The following is a 21962-nucleotide window of genomic DNA, read 5'->3' on the forward strand; positions in this document are numbered from 1 at the left end:
CTGAGCCCCCAGGTACCCTGTCGGACTTACTTTACTTAGCATAACACCTTCTAGGTCCGTCCACGCTGTCGTGAGCGGCAGGATCTCACCCTTTCCCATGCCACGGTGCCGCATTTGTGGATTGCTGCAGCCAGTCTTTGTTCAGTGCCTGTGGTAGGTCAGGCACCTGTCACCAGGGACAGGCTGGTGAGCCAAACACACATGGCTCCCGCGTGCATGGGGGTTCAGTGGAGCTGGGGAGAGAGACAGTCTAACAAGCCCTGAATGGACGAGGGGAAATGCACTCAGATGGGTAGAAAGTTCCAGGAGATCAGAGAGCAAAAAACCCAGTCTAGACCAGGACAAGCTTTGCGGAGGGTTGGCGGTAACTGCGAGGCTGCGGTGTGGTCTGTCGTGATCCAGGAAACTGAGCGTTCAAGGGCACCGCTGACGTGGCAGGTGTCTGCAGGAGGGCGGATGCCAGGAAGGCAGAGTGTGCAGCCAGGGGCCTGCCCGAGTGGACTTTTCAGGGTTTGTTAAAGAGGAGAGACTTTAACTTTGAAGCAATGGGAAGCTGCTGCTGCGGGGGTTTCAGAAGGTGGGGTGTGAGTGGGGTGCAGGGGTCATTTAGTGGGCTGTCCCCCAACCCTGTGTGCTTCCCAAGCTGCCTACGAAAACCTGATGCTCTCTGTGAAGCTTTCTACCAGGCCGAGGAATGCCCAGGCAGACGTAGCTGAAGGGGTTGGCGGGCCCAGCCTCTGGCTTTCGAAGCTGGCTGGCAGGTGGCCTTCCTGAGTCCCTCCAGTCGAGATCCATCCACACGGATTGGGGGCAGTTGTGAGCTGTTTCAGGTCACAGTCACAACTGGTATCTCCTGCGTGCCTTACCTCTACAGACTCCTAGTACTGCAAGAATTTGAGGCACCAGGGACCCTTAATGGGGTGACCTCCCTTCTCTTGCTTATCTGCACACTCCCTGTTGAAAGCCTGGCAGAGTCCTAGTCTTGTAAGAAGGCGTCCCTGTGTTTGCAGATTTCTCTGATGTCTTCTTTCTCCTCTGTTTGAAGCTTATTGTTCACTCTACTGAATCGAGGGGAAGTTGCTTGGGGGAAACCCTGACACAGGCAAGCCCTGAGTCCTTGATGGCAGAGTAGGAAGGGTCTGGTACGCACTGCCCGACTCTGCACACCTTTGTGCACATCTGGAGAGATGCCAACTCCTGCTTCTTCCTTTGCTTTCCTGAACTCAAGGGCTCCCGACTCCAGCTTCTTCGATGAGTCGAGGAACCAAACCAGAAGGTCTGACATTCATAGATGCTGAAACTAAATTCAGAATTAAAAAAAAAAAAAAAAAGATTATATTTCTTTATTTTAGAGGGAGAGAGCGAGGGCACGAGCATGAGCAGGGGGCAGGGCAGAGGGAAAGGAGAGAGAGAATCCTCAAGCAGACCCAGTGGAGCGTGGAGCCCCATGTGGGGCTTGATCCCCCAACCCCAAGATCATGACCTGAACTGAGACAGAGTTGGAGGCTTAACCCACTGAGCCACCCAAGCACCCCCTAAATTCAGACTTTCTGACTCTCCATCCAGTTTGCCACCTCCTCGGGCAAGAGAGAGTGCCCTTTCCTCCCTGCTTCTTCCCTCTGTGTGGGGAGTGGGGGTTCAGGTTGGGGTTGGGGGGCATCTGTGTAGTAACCGAGAAAGGACGGGCTGGGACTCCCTTCCCTGAGGGCTTGATCTCTGGGTGCAGACATCTTCTCAGGACGGTCACAGGGGTGCGTACCTGGAAGACGTATGCCTGTGTTCTCACCTTTGGGATCCCTTGGTAGATTAAATTCATTGGATCCTGAAAGGGTCAAGCAGGAGAGGGGCGTGTGCTCACACATAACGGCCCCACTGCCTCCACGAGCCTGGGCTGACCGCGGGGCATATAAAGTAAATAAAATTTTTCCCTTGTGAATGCAAACGTGTACGATGCGCATCATATACATGTAAGGAAATATTTTCTGAAAATGGAAGCTGAGTGTGTGTTGTGGATTTCCTTGCCTATTTGATTCCTTGGTTTGGCAGGGGTGGGACTCTGGGGTTAGGTAGGACTCAGTCACCCACTTCTGGGTTCCTTTGCAGGGGGGAATATCATCGCTTGAAGATGAAGGATGAGCCTAGGAGATTGGGGTCCCGTTGAGTGATACCCTTCTCTGTGCCCTCGCAGGAGAATTTCCCACCACGTGCATCAGCTAGTGCTTGAGTGTAGACAGTGTAGACAGCGGGACTTCCCATCGTGGAGAAGCGTGGTTTGGGATGGGGGCCGGACACGTAAGCAGGTAGTTAACTCACAGCTGAGCAGAGCAGAGGGAAGTGACCAGACTGCACAGAAGCTTTCTCGGGCACAGAGTCTGTGCGGATGGCCTACAGGCACCAGGCACACTCAGTAGTCCCGGGAAGGTAACCGCTCAGACCCAGAAATCAAAGCTTCTCTTCTCATGATTGGTCTCCCTGGCAGTCCTTTCTGCCCATGCTCACCCGATCCGTGTGTTTTGTTAACTGGATGATGGGAAACCCATTGAGGCAAATGGAGAACGTTGGGGGTCTAACTGGTGTATTTATTATTTTTTTCAAGACCAGATGCCTTTACAAGAGTCTAGGAATTGGGGGTGGCTTTTTCCAAAGGAGATAGAGCCCACCCCTTCTCTCCTTCTGTCATTTATTAAAAGTTTGTCATGCTTAAGTGTTGGGACATAGGCCGGGCAGGAAAGAAGAGAACAAGGCGTGGACTTGCAGCTTGGTTGGTCGTAGGAGGAAGGAAAGTGCCCTGCAGGTATTCTGGGGATGCCAAGGAGCTCCTTTGGCTGGAAATGTCACAGAGAGCTTCACGGAGGAGGGTCGTCGGAGTTCTAGCACGTTGAAGGGATGTGGTATGAGGACCTGTGAAGAGGAGAGGACTTTCCCTCTGGAATGGAAGGAGCTGTAGGAGCACAAATTTGGAGGTCAGATGTTTTTTCTAAAATTGCATTTTATTTTATTTTATTTTTTTTAATTTTTTTATTTTTTTAAAGATTTATTTATTTGACAGATAGAGATTACAAGTAGGCAGAGAGGCAGGCAGAGAGAGAGAGAGGAGGAAGCGGGCTCCCAGCCAAGCAGAGAGCCCGACGCGGGGCTCGATCCCAGGACTCTGGGATCATGACCTGAGCTGAAGGCAGAGGCTTTAACCCGCTGAGCCACCCAGGCGCCCCTAAAATTGCATTTTAAGTGAGTATCTCCAGTTTAGCATGACGGCGTGAATAATGATGGAGTCCTCTGGGGCCTCGTTTCTATTTTTCCGTACAAATGAGGCGGGTAGACTCAGTGATTGTGAAGGTGTCAGCTGAGGGCAGCTGTTGGGGCTCAGATGGGCAGATGGAGACATCTGGTTCTTGCTGGGCGCCGGGCAGAGCACTGAGCTCTTTACACCGGCCGCTTCTGCTGCCAGCCAAAAACAACACGGGGCCTTGCCTCGTCCTGTTCTGTGGACGAGGTCGGGGAAGCCTGGGGAAGTCACAAAACTGGCTCACGAGTATGGAGTGTGTGTAGCCAGGCCTCCTGCCTCGCCAGACATCCCACGGGTGGGATGGGTCATCCCCAACGCTCCAGACCGACGGCGGGCTTATAATTAACACCTTGGTTTTCAGAACTTTCAGGATCAGAGCTTCACCCTCAGTAGCTGGCCTCGTAAATACAAAGCACTTATGTCGCCTTATGTGTTACGTGAATTAAATGTGGTGATTTTGATACAGAACTGCAGAATAACGAATAACTCATTTAACCAAGGCGTTGAAGCAATATGTAGTGGTTTTGCTCAGCGGGTAGTAAGACAAGCATGGACGTCTCCTCGCATCGGCGGTGAGAATGCCAGCAGGAACAGGGTAGCCCTCCAGTGACAGGCGGGGATACTAACCACTATACTAACGAGGAGCCTGGCCCTCCAGTGACTGCTCTGTCTAGCCTCTAGGTCAGATGCTTTATGTTCGATACCAAGAAACAGGAAAAGTGAGCCTGTGTCATTTTACTTTTTAGTTTGTGACTATTTCAAAGAAGTTGTCCAGAACTTGCTGTTCTGTGCGACGGGCATGATTGTTACTGACATGGGAGTCCCAGAGGCATGGAGCGCCCACCTGCCTCTCCGAGTCCCTCCTCCCCTTTGCGGGTCCCGTGGTCCACACCAAGCTCGTCCTTCTACCCCCGCTCTAGGCTGGGGTCCTGAGATCAGCTGCCACTGGCCTTGGAGTGGATGAGAAAAAGGCGATTTCGTGCTTTCCTGAATTATTCTAAGATGGTCTTTCCTTAATTCTTTCCTTTAAGTCATCGAAACCTGGGGTGTGTTCCTTTGCAATAACGTATTAAAGAAATGATCCCGGGAGGGAATCATAGCCTGGAAAGCACACAACCACATGGTAGATAGGATTGTTTTCAGAGGCTCCTAGACAGTGTCTAGCTCACGTCTCCGGGGGTGGGTCTGCTCTCTCCTTAGCGAGAGAATGAGCGGCTCTTTCAGGTCTGTCCCCACCATGATCCAAACCCTGCCTGCCAGGTTGTTCTTCTTGTCCACTTTCCATCCCCAGATCTTCCTTCTTCAGAGATCCTTAGCAGTAGGACTTTCTCATTCTCTCAAGAAAAAAACCCTAGTGCTTACAACTAGGGCTGGCTTCTCCCTCCAGTCCACGCACGTAAGACTCAGGAGGAGGACCCTGGAATACTTGCCAGAGTTCATTGTCCAGTGAGTAGCTGCACCCCACAGGCTCCATAGCAGCATGGGTTTTCCCAGTGTGGTCTCCCCTCTGTCCTTGGTGTAGGCTGGGGAAGGTTTGTTTCCCATCCTCCCTGACGTCTCTGGATCGCCTCTCCTGCTTTTAGGAACAAGAACACACACAATCCTTCCAGGAACAAACAGTCATTTTCCAGGACAGTGTAGTCTAAACCTATATTTAGAATGAAACAAAATAAAACAAAACATTCTTTTGAAGCCAATATAAACCGTAGGGATTTGGCTTCAACCTTGCTGAAGATGCTGCTTTTTCTAGATCCACACCATCTGCTGCCGCGCCGGAGCAGAGTCCCGCGGACCACCGCCTGCCCAGAGCGTCCTCTCGGGTGTCTTCTGGAGCACAGACAACCTGAAAGCTGAGTCCAGACTCTTGTCCCTTACCTCTGGCTTGCCAGAAATGACCATATCCTGTCCCCCTCCCCACCGAGGCCCAAAGTTCTAGGGCCAAATCTCCTTTTTCTTTTTTTTCAGTCTTTTGTTGTGGAAAATTTTAAACATACACGAAAGAAAGAAGATTTTAGGATGCCTGGGTGGCTCAGTGGGTTAAGCCGCTGCCTTCGGCTCAGGTCATGATCTCAGGGTCCTGGGATCGAGTCCCGCATCGGGCTCTCTGCTCAGCAGGGGGCCTGCTTCCCTCTCTCTCTCTCTGCCTGCCTCTCTGCCTACTTGTGATCTCTCTCTGTCAAATAAATAAATAAAATCTTAAAAAAAAAAAAAAGATTATAATGAGCCTCCAGATAGGCATTGCCTATCCTGAGAAATTAGCAACACATGGAAATCCTGTTTTATCTACCCGTCTCTCCACATACAGTTTTCTTTTCTCTGCTGGATTATTTGATTTATTTTTTTGGAAAATTTTTTTTTCTTTTTTAATAACCTTTTCTTAAAGAGGTTTGTTTATTGGGGCACCTGGGTGGCTCCGTCGGGTAGGCGTCTGCCTTCAGCTTGGGTATGATCTTCGGGTCCTGGGATCAGGCCCCACGTCGTGGTCTTTGCTCAGCCGGGGGCCTGCTTCTCCTCTCCCTCTGCCTGCCCCTGCGTGCGGTTCTGCCTCCTTGTGCTCTCTATCATATAAATAGAGTCTTTAAAAAAAAAGCAGTGGGGGCGCCTGGGTGGCTCAGTGGATTAAGCCGCTGCCTTCGGCTCAGGTCACGATCTCAGGGTCCTGGGATCGAGCCCCACATCGGGCTCTCTGCTCCGCAGGGAGCCTGCTTCCTCCTCTCTCGCTGCCTGCCTCTCTGCCTACTTGTGATCTCTCTCTCTGTCAAATAAATGAATAAAATCTTTAAAAAAAAAAAGCAGTGATATTTATTTATTTTTTTGCTTTGAGAGAGCATGAGTGTACTTGAATGGGGGAGGGGTGGGGGGAGAGAATCCCAAGCAGACTCCCTGCTGAGCATGGAGCCTGACACAAGGCTCAGTCTCAGGACCCTGAGATCATGGTCTGAGCAGAAGTTGGATCAAGAGTTGGATGCTTAACCGATGGAGCCACACTGATGCCCCTAGATTTTATTTTGTTTACGTACTCTCTACGCCCAGCATGGGGCTTGAACTCACAACCCCAAGCTCAAGAGTCGCCTGCTGCACAGACTGAGCCAGCCAGGCACCCCTGCTGGGTGATTTTAAAGCAAATCCCAGGGGCGCCTGGGTGGCTCAGTGGGTTAAGCCTCTGCCTTCAGCTCAGGTCATGATCTCAGGGTCCTGGGATCAAGCCCCGCATCGGCTCTCTGCTCCGCAGGGAGCCTGCTTCCTCCTCTCTCTCTCTGCCTGCCTCTCTGCCTGCTTGTGATCTCTGTCAAATAAATAAATAAAATCTTCAAAAAAAAATAAAGCAAATCCCAGGTACATAGTTTCATTCAGAAATTCTTCTGTGGTGGCGCAGCCTGCGGGTGTAGTCAGTGGCGTTGTTGTGGCACCGTATGGGGACAGACGGCAGCCACACCTGTGAGTATCGCCTGCCGTGTAAACTGTTGAGTCAACTTTTACCCCTGAAACTGAGGTCACGTCGTGTGTTAACTATACTTCAATTAAAAAAAAACAAACCTGAAAGTACTTCTGTGAGTATCTCTAAAGGTATTCTCTGTAAAGAAGCCAGTGCACCTAAATAAAAAATTCACAGTAATTGCTGATAATCCGACTGATCCAGTGAGCATTCCGTTTCCCCGGATGTATCGTTAATGTGTTTTTGCGGTTGGTTTGCTTGTTGGAATCAGGATCCAAACAAGGTCCTATGTTCCATTTTTATTGATAAATCTCTTAGGGGCCTTTTGATTTATAGCAGTTCCTCCCCTCCCTCCCCCCTTGCCTTTTCTTTGCTTTGTCGAGAACCCCAGGTCACTGGTCTCTTGCAAGTCCCTACTTTCTGGATTCTACTGATGGCATGCATCAGTGGGCTGTTGTTGAATATGTACCTTTCCCCTGTATAGTCAGTAAATTGTAGCTTGATGTAGAGGCTGAAGGTCAGATTCAGGTTCAGTATTTGGCCAGACACATCCAAGTGATGCTTTGTACCTTATACTGTGTCTGGTTGTCCCCTCTGTGATGTTGGGGTCGGCCCGTGGGTTCAGGGATCGTGAGCCCGATCTTTCCATGTAAAAATTCCGCATCAGTCTTTCAGCGTTGGTTGCGGCCACAGCTGACATGGTCCCTGCCACGATCCCGATTTCATTAGGGCCTGATAGCTTGATTCATAATTTCTTCTTCATGTATCTGCTGGAATCTGACGGAGGACGTTCCCTCATCACTCTTTGGCTACTCCAAAATAAAATACCTTAAAATACTCTAAAATTCCATGGGAAAGGCAGGGGAAGGGCTTGGCTCTTTGTCCATCAGGTTTCAGAATAACGGGTTATTAATCCCTAGCATCCTTCAGAGCTGACCGAGGAGTGTTGTTGTATTTTTATAAATGTGTAGACGGTTGGCATATTCACACTGCTCAGTGAAGTGAAGGCATTGCTGTTCTGGGCACTCCTGTTGCCCACCGCTCTCCAGTGGGATCCCTTTCCGTCGGCTTCTGCAGGCCGGGCTTGGTGAGGCCCAGGCCCGGCGTGTGGGGCTCAGCTCCTCCCACAGTCTCTTGGAGGACGAAGCTTTTCCCTGTGAGTGGTCTTGGGAACCAGATTATGATGAAGGGGCAGCTGCAGGTCACTCTCTGTCCACTTTCCATCAAACAATTCTTTGACCTTTTGAAAGTTTGGGGAAGGGCACCAGGACTAAATTTCTATGGATCAGAATTAAGTTTTTGTATTTTCTCTATTTGTTTTTCCCACATTTTTTTCTTCCTGAAGTGGCTGACCGTACCCTGCTTTGTGCCACCCTGACGAATAGCGTTCTGGCTGCATTAAGAGACCTCGAGGCCACGCTCCCTTTTATCGGGGTGCCCTGTCAACCACTGACTTCTGAGAAGGACTCATTTCTTAGAATCATCGTCACTTAATTTAGTAGAACTTGAAGAAAGGAATTATAATTTTTATGGAGCTGAAGTAGAAAATCAAAGAGGCAGCTCTTTTCCTATAAAGAAAAATTAATTCACTCAACAAGTATTTATTGAGTACTTCTTTGGTAATGCACTAGGAAGGTGTGACCCCTGCAGGATTTTCTTGAAAACATTTGGGCAAGGGGAGAGGTGCATGTTTGCTAAGGCTTGAGAAGAAAATGAATCTTGAGCTTGGAGGGCAGAGGGTTGAGGAGCCCTCCAGTTTTGGTGGAAATGCCCAGTGAGCTTGCCCACGCTGGGATGGAGCAAGGTGATCGGTCCCCTGAGCCTTTCCCCACCTGACGGAGGGGGTCAGACCTCTTACCTCGAGAGGCGATCAGAAAAAAAAAAAAAAAACCTCATTAAAAATAAAAACAACACACACAGGGGATACCTGGGTGGCTCAGTGGGTTAAGCCTCTGCCTTCGGCTCAGGTCATGATCTCAGGGTCCTGGGATCGAGCCCCGCATCGGGCTCTCTGCTCAGCAGGGAGCCTGCTTCCCCCCTCTCTCTGCCTGCTTCTCTGCCTGCTTCTCTGCCTACTTGTGATCTCTGCCAAATAAATAAATAAAATCTTAAAAAACAACAACAACAAAAAAACCACACAGGTGCTCGATGACCCAGCAGTGGATCTGAAGTGTCCTCTCAAGAAAAGAATGAAAGAAATGACTCTTCCCAGCAACTCAAGGGACATTTTACGCAGCCTCGCTAGTTTTATGTTTGATTTAAGTGAGTACAATGTAAGATTTATAGACGAAGATAATCAGGTCAAAGTGACCCTCCCTCTGTGGCGGGAGCAGCTTCGGTGAAGGATCCTTCGGTGAAGGAGCCGAGGGAGGGGTTATGTGGGAAGATGGTTATGGATTCTTCCTCAAGCCCTCTGCCTGGGACGGGAGAGTTCGATAAAGCCAGACTCTCGGTTCCAGAGCTGAAGACAATGTTTAAAAACAGGAGGCCTTATTGGATCTGGTTGTTTTCCTGTTTTGTTTTTTTTTTAATATTTGTTTTTGTTTATTTACAGCATAACAGTGTTCATTGTTTTTGCACCACACCCAGTGCTCCATGCAGTACGTGCCCTCCCTATTACCCACCACCTGGTTCCGCAACCTCCCCCCCCCACCCCCCCGCCGCCCCTTCATAACCCTCTGGTTGTTTTTCAGAGTCCATAGTCTCTCATGGTTCATCTCCCCTTCCAGTTTCCCTCAACTCCCTCTCCTCTCCATCTCCCCATGTCCTCCATGTTATTTGTTATGCTCCACAAATAAGTGAGACCATATGATACTTGACTCTCTCTGCTTGACTTATTTCGCTCAGCATAATTTCTTCCAGTCCCGTCCATGTTGCTACAAAAGTTGGGTATTCGTCCTTTCTGATGGAGGCATAATACTCCATTGTGTATATGGACCACATCTTCCTTATCCATTCATCCGTTGAAGGGCATCTTGGTTCTTTCCACAGTTTGGCGACCGTAGCCATTGCTGCAATAAACATTGGGGTACAAATGGCCCTTCTTTTCACTACATCTGTATCTTTGGGGTAAATACCCAGCAGTGCAATTGCAGGGTCATAGGGAAGCTCTATTTTTAATTTCTTCAGGAATCTCCACACTGTTCTCCAAAGTGGCTGCACTAACTTACATTCCCACCAACAGTGTAAGAGGGTTCCCCTTTCTCCACATCCTCTCCAACACACGTTGTTTCCTGTCTTGCTAATTTTGGCCATTCTAACTGGTGTTAGGTGGTATCTCAATGTTGTTTTAATTTGAATCTCCCTGATGGCTAGTGATAATGAACATTTTTTCATGTGTCTGATAGCCATTTGTATGTCTTCATTGGAGAAGTGTCTGTTCATATCTTCTGCCCATTTTTTGATATGATTATCTGTTTTGTGTGTGTTGAGTTTGAGAAGTTCTTTATAGATCCTGGATATCAACCTTTTGTCTGTACTGTCATTTGCAAATATCTTCTCCCATTCCGTGGGTTGCCTCTTTGTTTTGTTGACTGTTTCCTTTGCTGTGCAGAAGCTTTTGATCTTGATGAAGTCCCAAAAGTTCATTTTTGCTTTTGTTTCCTTGGCCTTTGGAGACATATCTTGAAAGAAGTTGCTGTGGCTGATATCGAAGAGGTTACTGCCTATGTTCTCCTCTAGGATTCTGATAGATTCCTGTCTCACGTTGAGGTCTTTTATCCATTTCGAGTAGACTCTTTTTATGAAGCCAGCATTACCTTGATCCCCAAACCAGGCAAAGACCCTACCAAAAAGGAGAATTTCAGACCAATATCACTGATGAATATGGATGCAAAGATTCTCAACAAGATCCTAGCAAACAGGATCCAGCAGCACATTCAAAAGATTATCCACCATGACCAGGTGGGATTCATCCCTGGGTTGCAAGGTTGGTTCAACATTCGCAAATCAATCAGTGTGATAGAACACATCAATAAGAGAAGAGAGAAGAACCACATGGTCCTCTCAATTGATGCAGAAAAAGCATTTGACAAAATCCAGCATCCGTTCCTGATGAAAACGCTTCAAAGTATAGGGATAGAGGGAACATTCCTGAACTTCATAAAATCTATCTATGAAAGACCCACAGCAAATATCATCCTCAATGGGAAAAAGCTTGCAGCCTTCCCGTTGAGATCAGGAACACGACAAGGATGCCCACTCTCACCACTCTTGTTCAACATAGTATTAGAAGTTCTAGCAACGGCAATCAGACAACAAAGAGAAATAAAAGGTATCCAAATTGGCAAGGAAGAAGTCAAACTCTCTCTCTTCGCAGATGACATGATTCTTTATATGGAAAACCCCAAAGACTCCACCCCCAAACTGCTAGAACTCATACAGCAATTCAGTAACGTGGCAGGATACAAAGTCAATGTACAGAAATCAGTGGCTTTCTTATACACTAACAATGAAAATACAGAAAGGGAAATTAGAGAATCGATTCCATTTACTATAGCACCAAGAACCATAAGATACCTGGGCATAAACCTAACCAAAGAAGTAAAGGACCTGTACTCGAGGAACTACAGAACACTCATGAAAGAAATTGAAGAAGACACAAAAAGATGGAAGACTGTTCCATGCTCTTGGATTGGAAGAATAAACATTGTTAAAATGTCTATACTGCCTAGAGCAATCTATACTTTTAATGCCATTCCGATCAAAATTCCACCGATATTTTTCAAAGAGCTGGAGCAAATAATCCTAAAATTTGTATGGAGCCAGAAGAGACCCCGAATTGCTAAGGAAATGTTGAAAAACAAAAACAAAACTGGCGGCATCACGTTACCCGATTTCAAGCTTTACTACAAAGCTGTGATCACCAAGACAGCGTGGTACTGGCATAAAAACAGACACATAGACCAGTGGAACAGAGTGGAGAGCCCAGATATGGACCCTCAACTCTATGGTCAAATAATCTTCGACAAAACAGGAAAAAATATTCAATGGAAAAAAGACAGTCTCTTCAATAAATGGTGCTGGGAAAACTGGACAGCGATATGTAGAAGAATATTTTCCTGTTTGTTATTCATAAACGGGACCATAAGTAGGCAGGGCATGGTTCCAGGAACCTCTGCAGATTAATCAAATCTGTTCTCTTTGTTCCCAAGGAAGGACATTTCTTCATCTGTTCTGGGGGCGGGAGGTCTGCGGGGGCCCATAGCTCACCTCCTGACGGAGAGATGAGGGCGTCTTTACCTTAGTCGCAGCGCGGGAAGGGTGAGGCTCCAAGCCCCCTGCGGGATTCCAACCTGAGAACCGAAGGATGGGTTTCTCAGGGAAGGAAGTCTTATGCATCTTGGCTGTTGTAATTAATTTATCCAGGAACGACATTCAAGATCTCTGCCATCATTAGACTTCCTGAATCTCTAGCACAGTCCCGGGCTCCTGGGGAACCTCTTAGTTACCCTTCAAGGCCTCCATCCTTCAAGAAGTCTTCCCTAATCTTCTTAGCCCATAGAATTTTCTCTCTTTTCTGAACTTCTATAGCCTTAGGTTGGAATTTTATTCTGACTCATCAGAAACGTAACACGAACGTCCCATTTCCTGATCAGTCTGGTTCATTGAGAGTTCTCAGCCTTGATCTCAAAAAGAAAGAACATCCACCCACCCACGTCTTCTATCCATCCATCTGCCCTGCACCTACCCAACCTTTCATCCCCTTATCCACCGTCGACCCGTCCATCCGCCCACCCACACATCCCCCCTCCTGCCCGTCCGTTCATTACTCAGTCCTGTTTTCAGCGTTCTCTGAGTAACAGGCTGTGTGCTGGGCATTATGGCCGGTGCTGAGGTAACAGAGCCGGAGTTGGAGGCGGACCGTGCTCCCAGAGAGCTCAGCGTCTGGACGGGATAAGAGGAGGTGTGGTAGGTACAGAAAAAAGATGATTGAATGCCGACGATAACATTCTGATGCCTGGGACTCTCCAGGAAGATACCAGGTTGTTTCTTTATCTTAAATGGTGCAGATTTGAACAAGGCAGCTGCTCTCTGCCCCGTTTCCCCTGTGTCTTGGCCTCTGGGAGGTTTTTGCAGGCTCCATCTGGCTCCTCCTCCTGCGGGAAGCCCTCCGGAGGCGCCTGCACGGGGAGGGAGGGCAGGGGTCGCTGACCTGGCAGCTTCAAGGTGGTCACTTCGCCAGCCCCTCCTGCGTCTCCCCGAGAGGAGTGCTGCCTAGGAGGACAGAGCAGATGGTCTGCAGACCATCACAGAGCGATTGCTCTCGACCCCTCCCCTGGCAACGGGAGGTGACGGCACATTTCTCTGAGAAAAGAGGCTAAATCCGCTGACACTAGTCTTGATCCAGCCTGTAGCGTTCTGTGAAACACTCCAGACGCCTGGGGCCAACGGACGTTCGTTCACCTTCTCCGGCCTTTGTGATCGAGGGGCCCGGGCCAAGGTGCTCAGGGAGGCTGATTCGACTGCGCGGGACAGCCGGTCGGGCAGGCTTCGGAACACCATCCCAGAGAAACCTCCGTGGGGCTCAGCATTCCCGTGTTTCAGACCGTCCTGGCAAGTGTGCCACCCGGGCATTCAAAGTGGAAAAGTGGAGATGGCCCGTCTTGCCAGACATAAAGGGTCTCACACGAGTGACAGGAACAAGGGCTCCCACCAGATCTTCAGCTTGGGGGGGGGTCCCATGCCCGCTGGGGGGCTCCCCAGACGCATCTCCTCCAGGATGCACGCCCATCTTCGGTCTCCCCCAGCTTCTGGAGGCTTGGATTCTAGCCCCTGACCTTGGGCGTCCGTCCTTGTCTCCACGGTCAGGGGATCGCCGGGTGCCGTCGCTTTCCTCGTCGGCCGCTGCGGCTGTGTTGGGGAGGGGAGGGCGTGTGTTCTCATCTTTCACTCTCCGTGACTGCTCCTCCCAGGGCTGCTGGAACCGGGTCCGGACAGGTCCCCACGGGCGGTCACACTCCTACCACGGCAGCCTCCTGTGCCTTCCAAAACACAACTCGGGTCGTGCCACGAGGGGCTTCGAGCCCTGCTGTGCCTTCCCGTGGGACTCGTCCTCTCTTTACCCTCGTTCCAGCTGCAGTAGGTGGGCAATAGGAGGGAGATGAGAGCCTCACCTCAGATGTGCTGAGGATTGTGGTTCAGGTGTGAGAGCCCGATGGCCTAGTTAATACTCTCTGCCGTCCCCCCCCAACCCCAGGCTAGATCCTGGGGGGTCCATCCAAGGGAGAGTTTCACACTGATGTTACCTAGGAGCTGCCTCGCACAAGGAGGGGAGAAGGGACGGAGTCACCAGTGCTAATGTGCTTTGTCTGGATAGTTCTGCCTGGTGGCGGGAAGAGCCGTGGCTGCTGTCACCCGGGTAGTGTGATGAGGGCTCAGAGGCTCGGAGCCCTGCCCTGGGAAGTCCTTCCACCCGGAACTCGAGGAGCAGAGCGCGGGGATTTTTCGGACGTGGCCTGCTGAGTCAAGCCAAGCTCCTTAGTCATCTGGCCCTGCTTATTTTTCCAACTTCCTTCTCTGCCGATGTGTCTGGAAGGTTCTTTGGTGTGTGCCGTGGCCCAGGGTTACCCGGATGAGCCAGGCTATGGATGGAGGCATGGGTTTGTGTCCTGCAGTGCCCACCTCGATGGCCAGGCTCACCCCCTTCCTCCCCGCTCCCCTGGCCTACCATACCTTCGCCTTCCTGTGGCACCTGTCTCTTCCTCTTCCCGAGGTGAGGCTGGGGTCTCACTCCGCCCAAAGGTGCTGCTCCTGCCTTGCCCCGTCTGGCTCGCCGCCCTAAGCCAGGCGTGGGCTCGTTGAGGGCACCTGCTTGACCGCCTCTTTCCCCGCGGAGTTGGGGGCCTTTCCCTAGTGTTACTCACTTTGCGCTGGATTTAGTGTGTCTTCCATTGGAGCTGAGGTTCCTTAAGCCAAGATAACATGCCTCTTACGGTGCGTAGTACATAGACGGCCCCACACAAATTTTGTGAATAAATGAATGGATCACGTATCCGTTAGGCTCGGGATTTGAAATGAGAGAAGGGCTTGGTTGGAAGCGGGATTGAGGTTAGCCATTAGGAACAGGTGGCTAGGTATGGCGTGTAGGAGCCAGAAAGATTAGGAAGAAGGCCTCGCAAGGGTGTGTTCACCGATTGGAAGGGAGGGACCCCACAGGGGGAGGCATCAGGGTGCTGGAGTTCAGCCTTCCAGACCTCTCTAACTCTCATTGCTGTCCCTTCTCAATGACTTTCCATAGCACCGGTCTGTTCCTCCGGTTTCAGCGTGGAAGAATTCCCTGTCTGGGCTCGTCCCCCCAGATGTGCCCATCCTGTCTCCTTGACATGTCATGAGTATGTGCTGACTACCCAGGACCGCGACCGAGTACCTTCCCCTCCCTGGGCAGAGCTGCCCCCTGACAGGTGTTCCCGCCAGCCCCCATGATACAGAAACGTGGGCTACTGCAGTCCCCGGAGGCCACCGCCCCGTTCTAGAGCCATCGGATGGCAGCTTCCGTGGATCATGACTGCCTCCAGCGGACTTTTGAACAGTTTTTGCTGAGCGCGGTTCAGTGCCGAGCTCCCGATCAGTCACCGGACGTGGAAGTGGACTGAGGAATAGAGTCTTCTCTGTGTTCGCCAGGCTTTGCCGGTTGCCTGGCAAGCCAGCTGCACAGGCTTGATGGTGGTACCTGTGAGTGCCCTAGGACACCACGTATTCTAATTTTGCCTCATTTGGTCAAGAAAAAGAGATTTCCCGAAGTCACTGCAAGTGAAGGAGTTTGCTGGGAGGGGCAGGAGGGGGTGCACGTGACGGGGTCAGCGGTGGTCACGGGCTGGCTGTGCCCAGGCTGAAACCGAGCGTGTCTGGGTTAAGGCTGTCCTGGGTCCTTGGTGTGGGAGCTTGTGGGACTTGGTCCTCTGCTCTGCCACCAGTCCGACTCGGCAGCAAACCTGTTCTCCTCCACTCTGCATCTCTTGGGTTCGGCATCCCAACAGAGGGATTTGGCTCAGGTTCTCATTTTGAGTCATTCCATCCAAGGTCCTTCTTCCCACTCTGCAGGGGGTGCACCGTCTCTTGTTTGAAAGCGGGAACCCTGTAACAGGGTAGGGCAGGGAACCTCCTCTTTCTGGAGGGAAAGAAAGGTCCTCTTGGGGAAGATAAGGCTTAAGTCATTGCTGTAGACTGAATGTTGGTGTGTCGCCCCATGAAATTCGTATTTTGAAACCTACCCCCAGTGTGATGGTAACTGGGAGGTGGGTTCCTCGGGAGGTACTAAGGGCATGAGGATAGAGCCCTATAGATGGGGTTTGTACCCTTATAAAGGAGACCCTGGGGAGGTCCCCTGTCCCTTCTGCCAGACAGAAGGTGGCTGTCTGCAAAACTGGAAGGTGGTCCTCATCAGAGCCACACTGGCACCTGATCTCGGATTGCAGCCTCCAGAACTCAGAGAAATAAATTTGTTGTTACGAGCCACACTGTCTGTGGTGTTTTGTTGAAGGAGCCTGAATGAACTAAGATGGTTGAGTAAGGGACGAAGATGTGTTGAACTGGTTTCCTTGGGCTACCATCCCGGGTTCCATACACTGAGTAGCTTACACCACAGAAATGCAGTCTTTCCCACTTCTGGAGCCTTGGCGTCCAAGGTCAAAGTGGCAGCAGGACGTGCTGTCTCTGACACACTAGAGAAGGATCTGTTCCAGGCCCTTCTCCCGGCTTCTGGCAGTTCATTGGCTCGCGACAGCGTTGCTCTCGTGTTTACAGGGTGTTCTCCCCGTGGATGTGTCTGTGTTTACATCCCCCGCATAAGCACACCGGTCATACTAATTCAGAGCCCAGTCTACTCCAGTATGATCTCAGCTACCTACGTCAGCAACAACTGTATTTCCAAATAAGGGGAGCATTCGGAGGTGCTAGGAGTTAGGATTTTAACCAATGAGTTTTGGGGGGCACATATTTAACCCATAACAGTTACCTTCTTGACTTGAAAGGTACTTGGACAGGCAGTGACATGGGAGATGAGGGGACACAGGGGCAAAAGCACAGGGCAGGAGCTGCTTCTGTTTCTGCCAAGGCGATACATAACTTACGTCTGATCTGTGGCTCACGTCACCCTGCCAAGAAGTTAGTTCTTGGGACAGACTTGGGCACTGTGATTACGTATATCGCTTCAGGTCCATGAGACCTCAACCTGCCTCCCCAGCTGGACTTAAGGACCTCCCCGAATGATTTCCTCCTCTTTTCATATCGGGGCAGCCCAAAGGGGCTTGAAAACGTGGTAACTGGGTGACCCATTCACTGGTGGGAGACACTTGGCTTCGGCTTGGATTTAGTGTTGACTTCTCAGTTCTGAATAGAGTCACATCTCTCTTAACCAAACCAGAAGGGTATGGTCCAATGCCCATTTTTCTGGGAGCAGATTTCTTAGGAGTGATGTCAGCATAATTGGGGGATTTTGCTTGTATGCAGAGTAAGGAGGTCAGTGCAGCTCTTCAGTTGTCTGAGCCCGCCCCATGCCCTCAGAGTGGACAGCAGGTGGCTCTGGGGACAGCCTTCTGTGCCTGGTGTGTTCTCTTCCCAGCCTGCTTGGCTCCTGTGGCCACACCTTCCTGCTGTCCTTGTCCGTCTGGTGAACAGACACTTACCTTCCAGCTCGCTCTCTGGCACTTCCTCAGGACACTGCCCTGTGCATGGGGCTCGACTTGCGGCTCAGGCACACCTGGTTCTTGTGTCCATTGGACTCTTGGGGGGGCCTGGTAGATTTCAGAATCTTGGTTCCTCTCCTGTAAAATAATCCCCACTGGTGCCCTTTTCTCAGGTGGTGAGGAAGGATGGTGATGACATGTGGAAGTCACCATCCTTGCTTAATAATGTTCGTGCTAAAATAATGCTAAAATAATGTTCGTGGTTGGGGCGCCTGGGTGGCTCAGTCGGTTAAGCCTCCGACTCTTGATTTCTGCTCAGGTCATGATCTTGGGGTTGTGAGATCGAGTTGGCTCTGTGCCGGGTGTGGAGCCTGCTTGGGATTCTCTCTCTCCTTCTCCCTCTGCTCCTTCCTTCTCCCCTCAACCCCCTAAATAAAAAAGTGTGTTCAGGGTCTTTCCATCACCCCTGATAGGGGTCACTCTGCCTTCCTGGGGGCCCAGGCTATGATGACGGGTATCACAAAGCGACATGTACTTCGGAACAGCAAGGAGTCCTTTACCTTGAAATTGTAAGGAATGACAGCATATTAGCCAGCCTATTTAAAAAGTCTGTTCTTTCTCCGAGAAATTATCCTGTTAACAAAAATCTATGCATTAACAGTTGTTTTCTGATATAATTTATGACCAGCTTTGTTCAATAGGTGAGTAACTTTTCCAACAACTTCCCTGTTACGTTGGCAAATATTTTCCCATTTGTTGTTTTGGAAATTCCCCCAAAAGTCACGACTCCCTGGAAATGCATATGGACTATCTGTCATAACATTTTATTGGAAACTTTCGGGCTTTAAGAAAATGTGCTGTTTGACATTCACGTTCCTCGACATTCCTGTTTTGTGAGTTGTTTCCATAAACGGATGGTGGAACGGGTGTGCCAGGGTAGGGCCCGTGAAGCCCGTGTGGTCCTGGAGGGTCAGTCTGTTCCTTAAGCTGCAGAAGAGGTGAGAGTGACAGCCACCGTGCTCCCTCGGTTACTGTGAAGCAAGTAAGGAACGGGGTGTTTCTGCACCCAGTCGAAGCTGGCTTCCTGTCCCACAGGCATTGTTCCGAGGGACTTTCCCACAGGTCTGTCTTGTTTTAATGTGTTCATGTAATCCTTGTTTCTGCTACATTTCGCAACTGGTGGGGAAACACTTAGGAGTCATTACAGGGTGCTGGTAACTTCTCAAGATCCAGGGAGTTTTCCTAAGAGGGTTTGTTGATTTAGTGCTATTTCTTAAAGGGCAGAGGGGAAAAAAGAAACAGCGACTCTAGCAAAACGGTCTCTGCATATTCAGTGACTGGCACTACCCAGCTCTCCTCTCCCGCAGCCTGGGGTGGACAATCTGCTGAGGAAACAGGGGGCTTCTTTCCAGATAGGGGTCTCGCGTCAAGGTCACAAGGAGCGTGTGAACCTTTCTGGGGGGGGGGCACTTATCGCCTCACAATCATAGAAAGCTGAAAACTAACACATTAAGCATTTTTAGTCCAGGAGAAAGTCATGCTCATTTTAAGGTAGATTTGGATTGTCCAGGTAGTGTGACTGTATTTTCTTTTCAGTAGGAGAAGTCGTCGTTCCTCCTTCTGGGCTTCTCATCTGTGTCTCAGACACTGAGTTTTCGGACTCAGTGAGTGAGTCATCAGAGGGGTGAGGTTTTGTCTCTGCTTCTGGAAGGCTCTGCTGTGGTTAGGGAGCGTGGGGGCCTCGATTAATGCAGATCTGTTAGGCCTTCCTGGCCTTGGGCAGGTGGTTTACTTCGCCAAGGCTAAAATCTGTGCAAACAACTTACATTATTAGACTCTGATGACATTTTGCTGGCAATTTGAGTATCATGGAGACAACTTATCCGGTTCTTATAGGTGAATAGAATGAAATGGGGGGAAAATGTAAGCATAAGATAAAAACAGGTTTGTTTTTTTTTTTTTAATCTGAAAGACCCCCTCCCACGTCTTACCTTTATTGGAAGATCACGTTCAGAAAGTTTTGACAGCATTAATGATTTGTTTTCCCTTTTAATCAGACTGGTAGTTGAATACAGTTTGAGATAATATAGTTGGATATAGTCCCCTATCGTGTCTAAAGGCTGTTTCGATCTTACCATCTGTGGTCTTGTTAACAGAAGGCATTTGGACATGGGCGCTGACCGTGTCTGAAGGTCGTTGTTAGGTCTCTGTGATATTGGGAAGTCATACCAGCTGTGGCCGATTGTCCTGTGTTTTCTCTCTTTCGGCCCTTTCACATTTTTTTTTTTTTTTTAAAGATTTATTTATTTGAGAGAGAGAGGGAGAGTGAAAGCAGGAGCACTGGGGAAGGGCAGAGAGAGAGGGAGAGAGGGAGAATCCCAAGTAGATTCCCCGTTGGGTGCAGAGCCCCGTGTGGGGCTGGATCTCAGGACCCTGAGGTCATGACCTGAGCCAAAACCAAGTGTTGGATGCTTAACTACTGAGCCATCCAGGCACTCCTGGCCCTTCTGCATTTTATGTAATCACTTGTTTAATTGTTTTTTGTCCTCCCCTACAAGACTGAAGCTCCATGAAAGCATGAACTATATGTATCTTGTTCCCTCTTTAAAAAGACCAATACTTATGTGCAAGTCCTGCTTTAAGTGTCTTGTGGATTAAACTCTTCCCATCTCTGCAACAGCTTTTCATGGTAGGATGTGAATTTCCTGTTGCTCTTGTAACAAAATAGCATGAATTCAGTGGCTTTAAAGGAAAAAAAAAAGCCCACCTCAGATGTATCTTACCATTCTGGAAGTCTCGGTCTCTGTGGACCAGAATCAAGGTGTCAGCAGGACCCTGTTCCTTTCTGGCTTCTCAAGGAGGAACCCGTGTTTCTTTGCTCATTTACGTTGTTGGCGTAATTCAAGGTGGAGGCTGTCTGCTGAGGGCTAGTCCTGGTTTTGATCGTCTCCGGGCGTTTCTTGCTCCTCCCTTCCTCCGTCTTCAAAACCAGCCACAACTGGTCAAGTCCCTCCGACACTTGGAATCTCTCATTCCTCTTCTAGCCCCCACAGCTCTCTCCCTCTCCTCCTCCCTTGTCCTCCTCCTCGTCTTCCTCCTGCTCGTCTTCTCCTTCTTCGTCTCCTTTCTGACTACAAGACAGAGGTTGCCCTCCTCTAAGGACTCGTGACTAGGCGGAACCAGTGGACAATCTGGGATAATCTCCCCATCTCCAAGTCTGTAACTTTAATCACTTCCCTCAAAAGTCCCTTTTGCCATGGTTGGTGACATTCCCAGATTCCAGGGAGCAGGCTGTGGCCATCTTTGGAGTGTGGGGGGGGGGGTGGCATCATCTTCGTTTTACAGGTGGGGAAACTGAGGCACAGAGAGAGTAAGTAATGTTTTCAAGGTCACACAGTCAGCAGGCGGATACCTGGGTCTGAGCCGCGGGAGGTTTGGCTCTAGAACCTGCTGCGGGCGGCAAGCATCTCTTTCGCCGCTCTGCCGTCACAGGAGCCCCCGGCAGGTTGCCGAGGCGCTACGCTTGCCAATCCAGCCTGAGTTCACGCTGGGCCCTTCTTGGAATGGACTGACGTTCCAAGGTGATGAAAAGTTTGCAATACACCAGTCCCTTCGGTTTTGGAAGATAAAACAATGGAGCCCTAAGCAGACGTCCGTCTTTGCCAGTTGAACTTGACTTGCAAAGCTGCCCTGCAGTAAACTCCCTTCTGCTTGCCTTGTGGCCCTGAACCCAGCACGTTTCTCCTGTAGATGCTGAGGGCGAAGAAGCGGCGGCAGCTCCAGATACCTCTACTTCCGTTGTCACCCGGGAGCTCTTACTCAGAACCGACGTTACCACGCCAAGAAGGCTGCCCGCAAACCCAGTGCAAGTCACGCATGCCGTTTCTTGTGTGCCGCTTTGTGCCGCGAGTAAAGATTTCCCTGCCGCTTTACTTTGCAGACACACTGCTGCAAGGTACTCCATGAAAATGTGATGATTAGGGGCGCCTGGGGGGCTCAGTGGGTTAAGCCTCTGCCTTCAGCTCGGGTCATGATCTCAGGGTCCTGGGATCTTGCCCCACATCGGGCTCTGCTCAGCAGGGAGCCTGCTTCCCCCTCTCTCTCTGCCTGCCTCTCTGCCTACTTGTGATCTCTGTCAAATAAATAAATAAAATCTTAAAAAGAAAGAAAGAAAATGTGATAATTAGAACCCCCACCCAGATGTAGGCTTCATAATGTGTGTCTTTGCTTGGACACGGTAACTAGGCATCCTGTCCTCAACTCAGAAACCTGCAGAGTTTGCCCTTGGTCATCTTTGGGCAGATGTCAAGTGTCTTAGGCAGAAGTCCCAAAGTTTTGATTCAAAGTCAAACCAGAAGGACAGGAGGCCCTGGGCATAGCTCTGCTGTTTCAGGAATCTCTGATCAGTGTCCTTCCTACACAGGGAGCATCACCGATCACAGGAGGCTGTCCCCACGCCTCTGCCCCTGGCGGGCTGTCTTCACAGCCTGTGTAGCTCACGGTTTTGGGGTCTCTGAATTGTCACTGTCTTTTCGACCTGTTGGTTCAAAGTGCCTGGCTCAGAATGGAGGCTCTCTAAGTACATACTTGGGCAAGTCTCTTCTTGGGGCTTCTT

At 50.1% G+C, this 21962-nt stretch overlaps 1 protein-coding gene across 2 annotated transcripts in view; it reads left to right on the forward strand.

Annotated features, from left to right (window-relative positions):
- Nucleotides 1-21962, forward strand: part of GREB1 (growth regulating estrogen receptor binding 1) — a 135637-nt gene that overhangs the window by 15623 nt on the left and 98052 nt on the right. The window lies entirely within an intron of this gene.

Source organism: Meles meles, chromosome 15, assembly GCF_922984935.1.
Source record: "Meles meles chromosome 15, mMelMel3.1 paternal haplotype, whole genome shotgun sequence".
Classification (NCBI taxonomy): Eukaryota; Metazoa; Chordata; class Mammalia; order Carnivora; family Mustelidae; genus Meles; species Meles meles.